Below are 16,982 nucleotides of genomic sequence, written 5' to 3' on the forward strand. Positions count from 1 at the left end.
ATACTTAGTTTTAAAACAGGAAAAGCCCAACTCGGAAGTTGCCTTATCGAGAATCATTTTCGATCTCGTCTTTCCTTAGCGGACCGCCACTAAGAGTGTTCATAGGAAGTCGAAATGCCACAGGCCGATCCTTCCTCCCAACTGTAAAATTAAACGATTCTAGACCAATAGATCCTTTTTGATTTGAAAAACGTTTAAAAATTTTAGTAAGGTCGATTACCAAACTATCTAAGCAGAAAGACAAAAATGTATCCCGAAGGGATTTAAGTAATATTCAATTCTGACGTGAGGAATTGATTCGTACTAGCTCTTGGCTTGAGAAAAATTAGCCAAGCATGATATTGATTATCATGCTTAACATGTTTTGATAATGTAAAAAAATAAAATAAAATAAAGTAGAAATAAAACAAAAGAAGAAAATTTTATTAAAAATGAAAATAAAGTAGCAATAAGAACAAAAGACCAGAGATCCCCTTAGCCTTACCCAAAGGTGGGTATTTATAGGCTTCAAATTCCCAAATTAACAAGGAAAACTAATCAAAAAAAGATAAGATAATATCTTTAAAATTATGAAAATGAAATCCAAAATCCCCCAAATCACGTCAATAGATCAAGATTAATTGTTTCCAAAATATTCTCCATGTTGACTTCTGATTTGCCACGTCCGATCCGCGTCGTGCCCAGCATTGTGCCCACGACTCCAGCCGTGACAGAATAAAAAGAAAAAAAAAGCAGACACGTCTTTTGTTGCCATTTCCAGATTGGGTTCACTACACAAGAAATAAATCAAATACAACCAATTAAGTAGTGAAAAATTCATAAGACAAAGGAATTAACAAGCAAAAAGTGTCAAATATAAGAGTACATCAAGCTATTTTACTGTAACTAAGGTGATTTGCCCTATTTACTCAATGTAAAGGTGGATAAGCATTTGTTTTGAGCTCTGGCTCAATTTTGGAATCCCGCCTATAGCTGTTTTACCTTTACGAAAGTTGATTTGGCACCCATTGTGGAAGAGTACACGACCCTACTTCGTTGCCCGAAGATTCAAGCCGACAAAGCCTATTTGAGAGTTGCCAATTAGGGATTTAAATAGCGGCCCAATATCGGAATAGCGACTGTTATATAGCAGTAGCGGCGCCGTCCGAAACCGCTATTGCTAAAAATAGCGGTGTGAAGCAGAGTCACACCGATATTGGCAGATTGCAGCCGCAATTTAATTGGAAACGACCGATTGCTGCAATAACGAGCCGCTATTCCCGTTATTTTCCGTTATAGTAAATAAAAAAATTCATCTATCAAAGAAACACAAACACAATAAAACAAAAGCCAAAAGGGAATATATTACCCTACTTGCAAAATCAGAGTTTTCAATAAAAAAAAAGTAAAAAGAAGTTGAATCTGAAAAGCAAACAACACAGCAGCATTCGGAGCGATAGAAAACAACACAGGGATTTAAATTTCTCAATCTCATATATCGGCAAACATGTGAACAACACAGCAGCAGATGAAAGCGCCGAGGACTTGAATCTGAAAAGCAAACCCTACCCTGATCACTTGCACATTCAGAGATTGATAATTTTCAAGTAAGTTACCTGAAACTTTGTCTTGGTTCTTTCTTGCATGTCTTGAATCTGCGGTGCATATGTTCTTTAGAGACTTTAGGGATGAACCGATGAAAGGAGAAGGCACAACCAGCAACATATTCCAAGAATTTCAGAGGAGAGGATGATAGAGTTTCTAAAACTCTTCAGTTTTTCTTCTAAATTTTGTGTTTAGTGTTTACTGTTTAGGGATTTAACTTTGAAGAAATAAGAAGAAGTGAAGAAGTAGAACAGAGGCATTTCATAAGACTTGAAAAATATTTTATGGGTTATAAATTTTGTGTGTTTGCCGTTCTTTTATTATTTTAATTAAAATTGAAAAATATTTAATAATGCTTCACTTACTTATTCAAGAATGCATATTCATTTTGTGGGTTATAAATTGCATACTAATTGGATCACATGGTATTGAATTTCCAAAAGACTTGAAATAAATATTTTTGAAATAAAACATGGACATGAAAATAATAATAACGGATCATTATAAGCATATTCTTGAAATATCTTAGGCAAAACTGTTCTCACTTATTTCGAGTTTGAATAAAAAATTTTAAGAAAAAAGAAAGTAAGAAAAAGTTAACTTCTAAAAAATAAAAATAAAAATTATTTTGAAAAACGAGATTAGAATTTGATTTAATTTATATATATAGAAAAATTAATTCTAATCTTATTGTATTAAAAAGTATTAGTTAACTATTAATTTTTAAATTTAAAGTAAAAACATTAATTTCAATTTGTTTACTTGTTTTAATATTAAAACTAATTTCTTCTTTCACCCTCAAAATAATAATTTCTTCAGCATTTTATATTTTAAATTTCTTTTAAATTTATTAAAAATAAAAAATTATTAAAAAGGTGGATTCAGATTGAATCAAATACATAAGTCATAAAAGCTAAAAATGGTGGCGACTACTATTGTCACTGCTATATATCTATTTTGTTGTAATGTAAAAAACAACTCCCTTAATAATCATGTAATAAAAAATAATATTGTAATAAATCTAAATCTAAAAATAAAGAGATAAACTTTTTAAGTAAGAAAGAAAATTAAACTTCAAATATAGAAAGAGTATAGATGATAACCAATAAATTTTTTTGTGAATCAATATTATATAAAATCATGACATATTTTACATTGCAATTTTTATCAACTATAACTTGGGTTGAGGATAAAAAAATGTTTACTTCCTTTCTTTTAAAACGACATAAGAAAAAAAGAAATGAAGAAGAAATGCAATTAAGAAAAGAAAGAAAACATGGGACAATGAAAGTAAAAGGTTGGTGGTATGGATGCCATATCCGATAGGTCAGTCCAGAATGATGGTGCCATTGTCTCCAAGCAGAACTTGCATTCAACAATAATTCCAAATATTATTCTGGAACCAAAAACTTTGGAACCAAGTAATAATGGGTTATGGTATATTGTTGTTTTTAAAAAAAATAAATAAATTATGTATGGATTATGCAATAAATTTAAATTTTCCATGTTAATGATGTTTACTTTTTTTGTATTATATTGTTGATAATATAAGTAATGAGTTGCTTATATTTCTAAATATAATTTTATGTTTGTTATATATATAAAAATAAAGCATGCCACCACGTGAAGAGTTTCCGACTAAAGGATTGGAGGGTGCAATAAGTAATGATATAGGTTGGCACTTTGGAACTCCAATGCCAAATCCGAAAGGAAATATCGTATGTAAACTTTGTGTTAAAGTTGTGAAAGGAGGAATAACACGATTTAAAGAGCACATTGCTCATAAAACCAGCAATGTTGCACCATGCCCTAATGTTACTAGTATGTGATACTTTATTATTATTTTTAAATGTTATTGTAAATTTATCAATAAAGTTATATATAATTGATAATAATATAAAGTGTGAATTATTTTTATTTCATTAACAGGTGTCATTAGAGAAAGTATGACGAATATACTAAAAGAAAGCAACACAAAGAAAATAGACAAAAAAGAGGAGAAAAGATGATTTCTTATCTCAATTAAGAGAAGAGGAGGATGAACACGAGGAATTCATTGATGAAATTTCTGCTATAAGGCAAGCAACTCGAGAAAGTATCCAATCACAACACGAGTGGCATAGAAGGGAAGAATTCAGATGAAGTACTGGTGGTTGGGATAACATTTATGAAGAAAGGCGATCTTTTCATGGATCATCCATCCCAACTGAATCTGAGTTTACCTTAAGGGGAGCTATACCTGAATTGGTTAGAAGGAAAAGTTCAAAGCAACCAAAGGTCAGTGACTCTTTTTTAAAGAGTTTTCGAAAGAAGATAGGTGAAGCGGTTTCTAAATTTTTAATATATGAAAGACTTCCTTTTCAATTAGCAAGCTCTCCATGGTTGTATAACTTAATTCAAGTGTCAATAGAAGTTGGACAAGGTGTAAAGCTCCCAACACCTTATGAGGTTTCAGATGTGTATTTGGAGTCAGAATATCAACGAGTTCGTGATTGGGTAAATAGACTAAAGACTCATTGGAAAGAATTGGGTGCAACTCTAATGTGTGATGGTTGGACCAACAGTTTGAATCAAATGCACATCATTAATTTCCTTGTTTATTGCAGGAAAGGAACCATTTTTTGGAAATCGGTAGATGTCTCAAGTGTTCGTAGTAGAAATGCTGTATTCTACTACAGTTTGTTAGATTCAGTTGTAGAAGAAATTGGAGAAAATTACATTGTCCAAATAGTAACTGATAATGAGGCAGCAATGAAAGCTGCTGGAAAAAAATTAATGTTGAAAAGAAAATATCTATATTGGACCTCATGTGCAACTCACTGTTTAGATTTATGCCTTGAAGATGGGAAAAGGCCCAGTGTTAGATGAGACAAAGAAAGTGACTTGCTTTATATACAATCACACTTGGACTGTTGATTTGATGAAGAAGTATACACAAGGGAAACAAATACTTTGACCTGCTCTTCGACCTGCTCTTACTTGATTTTCAACTCATTTCATTCAACTTGAAGAGATAACAAGGCAAAAGCAAGGTCTGAGAGAAATGTTTAATTCAAAGGTTAGTATTTTATAATTAGTTAATATAATTACTTAAATATAACAACCTTTAATGATTTTATTAGTTCCAAATAATTTAAATTATTTTATTTTAAAAATTGTCTCATAAATATATAGGAATATAAAGAATCAAAATGGGGACAACAAAAGTCAAAGCTTGCTTATGAAGCTAAAAATTTTATTTTGGGAAAAGATTTTTGGAAAAAAGCCAAAGATCTCATAAAAGTTCATGAGCCCCTAGTAAAAGTATTGAGACTTGTGGATAGCGATGAAAAACCAACAATGGGCTTTATTTATGAGGCTGTTGATAGAGCGAAACGAGCAATTCAACAAGATTGTCTATATTTTACTGTGTACGAAAAGATTATTGACAATAGATGGAATTTTATGCATTCCGACTGGCATTCAGCTGGTAAGATAAAATGTTTCATATAATTAAGAAATATTTTTATATTTTATTATTTTAAGCTTTAGATTATTATTATTTGATGATATTCTTATAAATTATACTTAGGTTATTTTCTTAATCCTCAATTTCAATTTGGGGTGGAGCATTCTGAGAATGTACTAATAGAAACATTAGAAGGTACACGATCAGTAACTGAAAGATTAGAACCTTCTCTTGATACTCAAGTCAGAATGGTTAATCAGGTTAGATTCAAGTACTGTTATTTGTAACTTAGTTACATAATTTGAAATAGAATTTCTTTTTTTTACTTTATCTTTTATTTATGCAGTTGTTACTATTTAGAGATAAACATGAGACATTCGGTACTCCACAAGCGCAAAGAGCTTGGAAGCAAATGAATCTGGGTAAAAAATTAATTAAATTATTTAATTATATTATACATTTTAAAGTTATTTTAAAATTTAAATAATATTATGCAGCTGAGTGGTGGATTGATACGTGATACTCGGGACAAGTTTTAAAAATTTATAACTAATCGTTCTTGAAACTAACTATTATCACAATGAAGGCAAGTGTACCTATCGAACAATAGTATAGCTTTAGCAAGACCGAATTGTCGAACCCAAAGGAACCAAGAGTACTAGTAATTACTTTCTTTTTATTATCTAGCCTAAAAATTAAGGGATTTGTTTATCTAAACTAATTAACTAAACTAAGGGTGCACAGAGAGAAATTGGGGAAAAGCTTTTGGGAAAACTCGATTGATTAAGACAATACCCAAGGAAAAATCCACCTAGACTTCACTTTCTATTTGACTCTAAATCAGATGATTTATTCATTTGACTTGATCCGTAGAAATCCCTAAGTTATATTATTATCTCTCTCGAGACTAATAACGTCTAACCCTAGGTTGATTAATTGAAATCTCTTTCTAATTAACACCTAGTGTTGCATTAACTCGATCTATGGACTCCCTTATTAGGTTTCACCCTAATCCGGCAAAATCTTGTCACCCTATCTCTAGGCGTGCAATCAACTCCGCTTAATTATGACAAATTTACTCTTAGACAAGGACTTTTGCTCCTCTGAATAAGCGCATTAACTTGAATCAATATCCTGGAATATTAAGATAAGAATTAAGAACATATATTAAAGAACAAGTCAAATATTTATCATACAATTCAAATAATAATAACAAGATCCGTCTTAGGTTTCATTCCCCTTAGGTATTTAGGGGTTTTAGCTCATTATTATGAAAGAAAACATCTAAAAAGAATAAAGATAATAAAACATAAAGAAAACACAAAACTCCTGAAGGAAATTGAACGGAGATCTTCAGTCTTGACGATGAATCCGGCTTCTAAGATGGATCAATCGGCTTCCCTTGAGTAATTCCTTGCCTCCTAGTCCGTGTGTCTATTCTAAGTGCCTTCTCAGGTGTTTAAATAGGCTTTAGAATGCCTAAGAGCCCTCAAAAGTGGCCTTTTCCGAATAGGACTATACTTGGGCTCGACAGGGACACGCCCGTGTGACACGCCCATGTGCGATTGCTCCAGCCCGAGGCCAAGGCTGCTAAATAAGCACGAGCGTGTAGTCTACCCGTGTAAGTCGTGCTTCGATCCTGCCAAATGGACACGGCCATGTGACTTACCCGTGTGAGGAAGTCCAGGCTGTGTTGATTTCCCATATGGGTCCATTTTCTTCGTTTTCGGCCCGTTTCTCGCTCTTTTTGCCCTCATATGCTCTCTTAAGTATAAAATATGAAATTAAAGGATTAGGAGCATCGAATTCACCAAATCTAAGGATAATTCATCCAAAAAATGTGTTAAGCATGGGATAATAATATGTATAAATTATGGTTTATCAAATACCCCCACACTTAAGCGTTTGCTTATCCTCAAGCAAAATCCTCAACTCACAATCAAAATAAATTTTTCTCAATTTATAATCCCTATCAATAATATCTCAAAATAATCCATAAGTAATCATACATTGAAAATTCAACTAAAAGTACATCAAAGTTTCAAACATTCCAAGTTGAGCATTTTATCATGAAAACATAGGTGTCCCCCCTCATCTAAGTAATCACCTTTGATCAAAATATTACAGAGTTTAACATCCTCACTAAAGATTCACTCAAATCACTTGAGGTGTTTAAGGACATCAAATAAAGCACTCATTAGTCAATATGAAAAGTTATTACCATAGGCTTGCATGAAAATCAAATCTCCACCACTATATATCAAGATGATACATCAATCAAAAAGGTCTTTAGAGGGTTGTAACATGGCTTTGGTTAAAGGGGTGGTCACAAGCTAAAAGAAATGGTTAGAATCAAGATTGAATTGAAAAAATCACCTAACTAGAAAAATAATTAATTATCAGTTGAATACAAATGAGCTTTTTCTCAGAATATGGAATTAACACTCAAGCTCAAAAAACAATGAATTACTACTGATATGTATGTAAGTATTTTTTTTTGAACAAGTCAAATAACATAGAACTTAATTATTGCAACGAAGAATAAAACATAGCTAAGTAATTAATTCAAATCAAATCTCGACAAAAATAGGGATCAAATTAGGGGATTTCAACAATAATGGGTTATGGGTTAATATTGAGGGTAAATCAATTAATGGCTTGTTAGGCTCAAAGGGGTTCACTAAGGGTTAATTATGAAGGTAGGCTTTTGTGGAGTGAGTGGGTTAAACCTAAGTGCCTTTATCATCTCGACAAATCAAATCAAATGGTGTGGTCTTGACATGCATAATCAAGCAAGTTTTAGAATAACAAATCAATACTGACGCACTCATTATCAATAATAACAGTGAGCATGAAAGAAATAATAGATGCTCTAAAGGCTCAAGATCTCACAAAAATTATGGCTTTTTGATGTTTACCCTGTGAATTTTAACTCGAGGTAATACCTAAACTTGGGAAAACAACCTAAAATTTTTTAATTCTCAAAAATCAACTTATCCTGCTTGATTCTCTAATTTCTTAAAGTTTAAACAATCAATACATGAATGTCTATGTTTTAATTCAAAACATATCAATAAAAATCATAACTTGATCAGAATTCATTCTAATAGTGGTATGAGAAGATCACATGAGAACAAGACAAAATTCAGGGATTTCTTATAATGATATAAAAGATCCCCTGACACTTAAGATGTACATTGCCCTCAATGTACAAAGATAGATATATTGAAAAATATAGATATATAATCATAAGATAGGGAGAGAAGTGAAACTTCCTGAATAATGAATGAACTCCTTGAATTTGAGTTATGGAGAATAATCGGCCAAGTCAATGATGAGAGTGGAGGAGGATACTCCGGTAGTGGTAGAGGTTCATTAGTCCATAAGTCTTACGCCAAAAGAATATTATATCTGGTAGTAGCTATGCTCGTGGTCGAGTAGGACATTGCAGTCGTGGAGAACCTTTTCCAGTGGAGTTTTTAGTTCTTAAGTGATGATGAGCTTTGGAGCTCTTTATAATTGTGATAAAATCAAGAACTCTTTAGGAAATATAAGGAAGCATAATTACTTGTAATGAAATGGCCAAAACTATAAATTATTTAATAAAAACTATAGAACCCAAAATTAAAATAATATTAAAGGAAAATAAAATAAAAAGTACTTAAAGAAGATAAATAAAGATAAAAGTGGAAATAAAAATAAAAAATAAAAAGTCTTTAAACATCGTCATCGCCGGATGGTTCGCGAGGTGGTGGTGGCGATGAGATGTGAAGGTGCTGACAAATCTGATGAAGAGTAGCATCAATGTGATCAAAGCGCTGAAAACACTACTGCTCAAATCGAGTAAGGCGCTCAGAGATGTCAGAGAATGAAGCCACTACATGAACTGGACGATGGATGGGTGGTGGCTGAGACGGTGGGTTCTCGTGACGTGGAAGAACATCATCAGTAATGTCCTCTGGGTCCTCCGCCTCGGTGGACTAGATGAGGCAGTACTGAGGAGGGTAGGTTCCACGTCGTTTCTCGATCATCCTCATATGTAGTATGCTTGAGATACCCTGTGGGGACATCTGGCCTATGAGAGTGAGGGAGGATGATTGTGCCGCTGTGTTCAGGATCCCAAAGTGCCAAGCCAATCGAGTCACATAGGGCCCGATAGAGATAACTCCTCTCCTATGCCGGTTCGTCTGATGGCGGATGGCAAGGGCAATGAAATAGGCAAGGTCAAAGACGTGCCCGTTTGCCATGCTCTACAAGAAATAAGCGCCGTGAGTATTAACGACGCTGGTGCTCTCTCGCCGTCCTGTCAAAAAGTGGGCCAAAATGACGTGTAGGTATCGTAAGGATGGGGCCAGAGCTGATACCTTAGAACGGCTAGGATCATAGGTGACTGAGGCAGGGACAAGGTCATTCCAGCATTTTGAGGGAGAATAATAGATGTGGTGATGGAGGGTGTCGAGTTCATTGTCGTGCATGAACTCCTCTGTGTACAGCCCTAGTGTAATTTCAAAATCTGGTAGCTCAACTGGCACACTAGACCACCAAGGCGGAACTGGACCGTTCCAGGATCGTCGAAGTTTGTCATGACAACTTGAAGATGAAAGGTCGAACAGAGTTCCATTGTGAGCTCGAGGTACTTCGGCTCAATGATCTCAAAGAAGAGCCCCTACGGGTCAATCGTAAAGAGGGCTCAGACCACGTCAGCCATTTGAATTTGTTTAAGTACGGCCCAGTCAGTGCAGCAGCCCACACCTAGGGGTCGGGCCCATAATCTCTGAAATAGTTCCTCTTGGGGTCCCAAAAGAAACTGGAGGAAAGGGTGATGGATCTCAGTGGTAGGACCCAAGGATGACGTTGCTCCTTTCCTTTTCTTCGAAGCGGAGACGGCGGTCTTCTTGCCATGTGAGGTTGACATAGTATACACAAGAGGGAGGAGCTTTGGGTCATCAAAGGTGGTGCTGTGATTGGCACATGGGCGTGGTAGGTTATAGCGGCTAGGGTTAGGGATTTTGGGGAAGAGGGTGATGAATAGTGAGGGGTATATATAGATTTTGGGGTACACGACCGTGGGGCATGCCCGTGTTCCTTAGGCGTATGGGTGCACGCGACCGTATCACACGGTCGTGTTCTGCTTCGTTCGCTTCTCTCACGCTCGTGTATGGATATCCACACCCGTGGTATTTTATCAGTCTTGATCACGATTGATGGGAATGGGTGTGTCGTACGCCCGTACTACATTCTCAATTTCAACCACGTTTATAGACACGGACGTGTCGCACGCCCGTGTTGGTTTGATAGACTCTCCCACGGCCATATCGCACGGCCGTGGCAACTTATCGCATCCTATGTTAAGGAAAATTTTTGCACTGTTTTCACACTGCCGTATCACACGATCGTTTCTCCTCCCGTGGTGTGAGCACGACCTATGGAGCACCTGTATTCCCGGCCGTGTGGATTAGAAAACCTGTAATTCAATGACTCAGTTTGTGATTAGATGTCAAAAACTAAAATTTTAAAGAAGTTAACATCGTTAGTGCTCGATTTGCCTCTCTAGAAGTGCTTATTTATAGTTTAAGCTCGACTTACCTTTCTGTTGCATGGTCATGTTGGTGCGAGGAGTTTACACTCCTCACCCTGCTATCAACTTTATCAACATAAGGTCTAAGACAAGTACTGTTTACCTTAAAAGTGTCAAATTTGGGATGAATTACCTCGACTGTACCACATGGGAAAATACTGAGTACCATAAGAGGGATTGCTTTGTTAGGTTCAAAAGTGGCAATACGAGGGTCTGTTGCATCTATTAGTACTTTGTCTCCAATCTTAAGTTGATTTGGTAAGATATTGAGCTCGTCATGGCGTGGTTTTGGTTTATCGTGTGCCCTCAGTTTATGTGCTTGCCATTCATCTAGTTCCTCGATTTGTAGCTTTCGTTCTTAATAGATAGGCCCTTTGTCATTATTCAAACATGACTCAGGAGTGTTCTCTGAACATGTTTCCAGCAAAGTAGGTTACACCACATGGTCAGTTTTAATAGTATGATTTATACAACCACCTTCAATTTTCGATGTGTTATTCGAATTACGAGCTTGAAAGGTGATTGTTTCGTCTCCTACACGAAGTGTGAGTTTACCTGTACCAACATCAATTATAGTTTTGGCAGTTGCTAAAAAAGGCCTTCCTAAAATTAAAGGCACGTTACTATCCTCCTCTATGTCTAGAACAACGAAATCAACTGGGAATATAAATTCGTCAATTTTAACGAATACGTCTTCAATAATACCTTTAGGAAATCTGATAGTTTTATCGGCCAATTGAATGTTCATCCTAGTTTGTTTGGGTTTCCCAAGACCTAGTTGTTTAAACATTTTATAAGGTATGACATTGATACTAACCCCTAAATTAGCCAAAGCATTATTAACATCTAAGCTACCAATTAAACAAGGAATCGTAAAACTCCTTGGATCCTTCAATTTGTTGGCCAGCTTATTCTGTAGTATGGCTGAGCAAACTGCATTTAACTCCACATGCGACGCCTCATCTAACTTTCGCTTATTTTCTAAAAGCTCCTTTAAAAATTTGACTGCATTCTGCATTTGCGAAAGAGCTTCAATAAACGGTAAGTTAATATGTGATTTCTTTAAAAGTTTAAGAAATTTATCGAATTTTTCGCCTAAGTGGTCTTTCCTTGTCGCATTTGGGGATGGTACACGTGGTTTGTACTCTTTACTTACCTGTTTTGGTCACTGTGGTCCATCTTACCTTTACCTTTACTTACCGCAGTTTCTTGCCTCGGTTCTGGTTCAGGTGCAACTAACCCTTCCTCATCTTGAATGGTAATTGCATTGAGGTGCTCCCTTGGGTTAGATTCAGTGTTACTCGGCGGGCTACCTTGTGGTCATTCAGATATTAATTTAGCAAGCTGACCTATCTGAGTTTCGAGCCCTTAAGTCGACGCTTGTTGATTCTTAAGTGCTGTCTCGGTATTTTAAAAACTAGTTTCTGACACTGAGATGAATTTTGTTAGCATCTCCTCAAGGTTTGGCTTCTTTTCCTGCTAGTACGGTGGTTGTTGAAAGCATGGAGGCGGTGGTGGTCTCTGATTACCTTGGCCTCCCCATGAGAAATTTGGGTGGTTCTTCCGTCTTGAATTGTAAGTGTTACTATAAGGACTATTTTGAGATCGACGGTTATTACCCATATAATTTAATTGCTCATTCTCCATGTTATGCCCATAGGGTAGGTATTCTGAATTGCTCAATCCTCCTCCACTTGCTTCGCATTGCATTACTGGGTGAACCTGTGAAGAACCAAGAAAATCGTCAATTTTTCTATTCAAAAGTTCTACTTGATTAGAGAGCATGGTGACCGAAACAACGTTAAAAATGTTGGCTTCTTTCGACGGCTTTGTCCTTATGAATTGCCACTGATAATTATTCAGTGACATCTCCTCTATGAATTAATAAGCATCCCCAGGTGTCTTGTTATTGATAGTTCTTCCAGCAGTTGCGTCAATCATCTGTCTAGTCGAAGGATTCAGGCTATTGTGAAACGTTTGAACCTGTAGCCAGAGTGGTAACCTATGGTGATGGCATCTTCTTAAAAGGTCCTTGTATCTCTCTCATGCATCATAGAATGTTTCTAAATCCATCTGCACAAAAGAAGAAATATCATTACGTAATTTGGCTATTTTAGCCGGCGGAAAATATTTTAATAAAAAATTTTCTGTCATTTGTTCCCAAGTAGTGATTGACCCTCGTGGTAACGAGTTCAACCACTGTTTAGCCTTATTCCTCAACGAAAAGGGAAACAACCAAAGGCAAATGGCATCATCAGAAATGCTATGATTTTAAAAGTGTCGCAAAACTCTAACAAATTTTCCAAATGAGCGTTTGGGTCCTCGTCCTGCAAACCATCAAACTGAACAAACTGTTGGATCATTTGAATGCTGTTAGGTTTTAGTTCAAAATTATTTGCAGCAACAGCAGGCCTAACTATGCTCGATTCAGTTCCTGTTAAAGAAGGTTTAGCATAATCATACATAGTACGCAAAATAGGATTCTAATTAGTAGCAACCGCAAGAGGTAGCGGATTTTCCTGGTTTTCAGCCATCTCCTCAGTTGTAGTGTGAATATCGTCCTCTTTCTCTTCCTCTTTGTATCTTAGGCTTAGCCTTATTTCTCTTTGGTTTCTGTGAACTGTGCGATCGATCTCATTATCAAACAGTAATGGTCCCGACGGGTTTCTTCTAGTCATACACTATAAAAACCTGCCAGGAGCGAATAAAAGAAAAATTAGAAAATAAAATAAAAATTTAAATTACAAATAAAGTAAAATGGCTAAAGTAATAAAAACGAGTGTTCCTAATATCTTAGTTTCCCGGCAACAGTGCCAAAAAAACTTGATACGTGACATTCGTGACAGGTTTTAAAAATTTATAATTAATCATTCTTGAAACTAACTATTATCACGATGAAGGCAAGTGTACCTATCCAACAGTAGTATAGCTTTAGCAAGACCGGGTTGTCGAACCCAAAGGAACCAAGAGTACTAGTAATTACTTTCTTTTTATTATCTAGCCTAAAAATTAAGGGATTTGTTTATCTAAACTAATTAACTAAACTAAGGATGCACAGAGAGAAATTGGGGAAAAGCTCTTGGTAAAACTCGATTGATTAAGACAATGCCCAAGGAAAAATCCACCTAGACTTCACTTGTTATTTGACTCTGAATCAGATGATTTATTCATTTGACTTGATCCGTAGAAATCCCTAAGTTATATTATTATCTCTCTCGAGACTAATAACGTCTAACCCTAGGTTGATTAATTGAAATCTCTTTCTAATTAACACCTAGTCTTGCATTAACTCGATTTATGGACTCCCTTATTAGGTTTCACCCTAATCCGGTAAAACCTTGTCACCCTATCTCTAGGCGTGCAATCAACTCCGCTTAATTATGACAAATTTACTCTTAGATAGGGACTTTTTCTCCTCTGAATAAGCGTATTAACTTGAATCAATATCTTGGAATATTAAGACAAGAATTAAGAACACATAATTCAGAACAAGCCAAATATTTATCATGCAATTCAGATAATAATAACAAGATCCATATTAGGTTTCATTCCCCTTAGGTATTTAGGGGTTTTAGTTCATTATTATGAAAGGAAACATCTCAAAAGAATAAAGATAAAAAACATAAAGAAAACCCAAAACTCCTAAAGGAGATTGAATGGAGATCTTTAGTCTTGACGATGAATTCGGCTCCTGAGATGGATCAATCAGCTTCCCTTGAGTAATCCCTTACCTCCTACTCCGTGTGTCTGTTCTCCTCAGGTGTATAAATAGGTTTTAGAATGCCTAAAAGCCCTCAAAACTGGCCTTTTTCCAAAGAAGACTGTACTTGGTCTTGACAGGGACACGCCCGTGTGACACGCCCGTGTGCGATTGCTCCAACCCATGGTCAAGGCTGTTAAATAGGCACGGGCGTGTAGTCTACCCGTGTAATTCGTGCTTCGATCCTGCCAAATGGACACGGCCGTGTGGCTTACCCATGTGAGGAAGTTCAGACCGTGTTGATTTCCCATGTGGGTCTATTTTCTCCGTTTTTGGCTAGTTTCTTGCTCTTTTTGCCCTCATTTGCTCTCCTAAGTATAAAATATGAAATTAAAGGATTAGGAGCATCGAATTAACCAAATCTAAGGATAATTTATCCCAAAAATGTGTTAAGCATGGGATAATAATATGTATAACTTATGGTTTATCATGGATAATATACGGCACATGTGTTCCCAAATTACAAAAAATAGCAATTAAAGTGCTTAGTCAAACAACTTCAGCATCAAATTGCGAACGAAATTGGAGCAGATTTAGTTATATTCACACTAAGGCAATAAATAGGTTAAAGTATAAAAAACTTGAGAAACTAGTGTTTACCTATTATAATATAAGGCTTCAGATAAGGTATCAAAAAAGAATGAGCACTGATGATATAAACGCTAGTTTTAATCCTATTAGCCTTGATCATATCTTTGAAGATGTTGATCCACTATCAGAATGGGTTCATGAGAAAGAGAATCCATTATTAGATGGTGAAAATGTCAATGTGTTTCCTGTGGATACCTCTAATGATGAAATGGATGTTGATCAATCTCAACAATAAAATTTGTCTCATTTAAGTTCTAGTTCAACGCCAAGTCAGAGTGGTGACGGACCCGATGGTGATAGTTTAAGTCCAATTGATGAGGATGATGGATATAGTGGTGATAAAGGTGAAATTAGGTCTTCTAGTCAGTATGGAGGAGAATATGGGGTTGGTACCACTAGTGGACATTTTTGTGATAGATCAGAGTTTGATGGAAATATGTTTCCTGAACCCATGAGAGATAGAAGTGAACCTAGAGCTCCATCAAAAGGAAAAGGCAAGAAGCATACTTCTATAGGCTCTTTATCTGGTAGGAGATCGAGTTCTAGTAACCTTGGGTACAGTGATTCATCTACTAGCACTCAAGGTTTTTATCCACCAGAACAACCTTCAGATTTTTAACCTTCACATGGTTATCCACAACCATATGGTTATTATCTACCATTTCCTAATTATGGTGTGCCATACCAGTCTCAAATGAATCCTCCACCACCACTGTATCACCCACCACCACTGTATCACCCACCTCCACCTCTCATGTATCCTCCTCCTCAAATATATCCTCCATATCAATTATATGAAAACCAAGGTGAAAATGTTACTTTTTTTGGATATAATTTGGACAAAGGCCAAGAGAATCAAGTCAAGAACGCTCTCAATGTGAAGGTGAAGGATTTGATCTTCCTCGTCATTCCACTAATTGGTGAAGACTAAATCGTACCACTACCATTATTTGTAAGGTATGTTTTTTTTTAAAGAAAAATTTTGTTAATGTTCTTAATTTTGATGATATTAAAACATTTAAAATATATCTTTAGATAAATGAATGGAGTATCTTTTCTGAAAAGATAATTAAGAATCGAAGCATGTTAAACTATATATGAAAGTAGAATGAGAGTGAGAATAAGTGGTAGGAAATAGGAATAATTAATGAGAATCTATACATTTATCTATTCCTTTTTTCCTTTTGCAGCATAGATGTTTATATCTTCACCATCTTCAAAGTTGTCAAGAAATATTGAAGACATCCTCGTGTATGAATTTTAATTATTTTATCTATAAAACTTTCAAACTTATTCATTATGATAAATGTTTAATATTTCCTCTCTTTTTACTTTGTTATTAGTTAATATAACATTCTTAGAAAATTCATAAATAAATATAAGAATAATTAATGATTATAAAAGTTGTGTTCTCATATCATATTAATAAAGGTTCATAAGTGTTAGAAAACACACTATAAATCATTAAACGTGACTTTTTATAATTATAATTATAATTATTATGATTTACAATAAGTTATGTGAATTTTAAAAAAATTCAAGACCGCGATACCCGCAGTGACCGCAATAGCATCCGTTATGTCTGCAACCGCAATAAACGCAACGCGACCAAAAACACAGCCGCGACCGCAATTTAAATCCCTGCCGCCAATGTCCTGACTTTCTTAAAAAAGCTAATGAGCATAACGGGAATGAGTGAGCAATAGGTTGCAACCCGGATCAAGTAAAAAGGAGATAGTAAATGCATACATTGGAAAAGTTTTGATCTTGGCACATCCGGATATGAAGAAGAGGGTTGATGTTTTCACTTTAAGCATTTACGGTTTGATCATCTTCCCCAAAGCATTAGGGCACATCGATGAGATAGTTTCGGATTTATTTGACCGACTTGACAAAAATGTCACGCCCGTCCGGGCAATCTCGGCCAAAACCTTCAGATTTTTGAGTGCATGCCGAAGAGTGGGTAAAGGAAGGTTCATTGGGTGTGCACAACTCTTGTTAGCATGGTTTCATAGTCACTT

General features: G+C 35.5%; 1 non-coding gene across 1 annotated transcript; it reads left to right on the forward strand.

Annotated features, from left to right (window-relative positions):
* Window positions 1-12,609: 12,609 nt before the first annotated feature.
* LOC128281054 (small nucleolar RNA R71) lies at window positions 12,610-12,716 on the forward strand. Its single transcript, XR_008271270.1, has one exon. It is a non-coding gene; the product is annotated as a small nucleolar RNA R71 (small nucleolar RNA).
* The last annotated feature ends 4,266 nt before the right edge of the window (window positions 12,717-16,982 follow it).

This window comes from Gossypium arboreum, chromosome 9, assembly GCF_025698485.1.
Source record: "Gossypium arboreum isolate Shixiya-1 chromosome 9, ASM2569848v2, whole genome shotgun sequence".
Lineage (NCBI taxonomy): Eukaryota > Viridiplantae > Streptophyta > Magnoliopsida > Malvales > Malvaceae > Gossypium > Gossypium arboreum.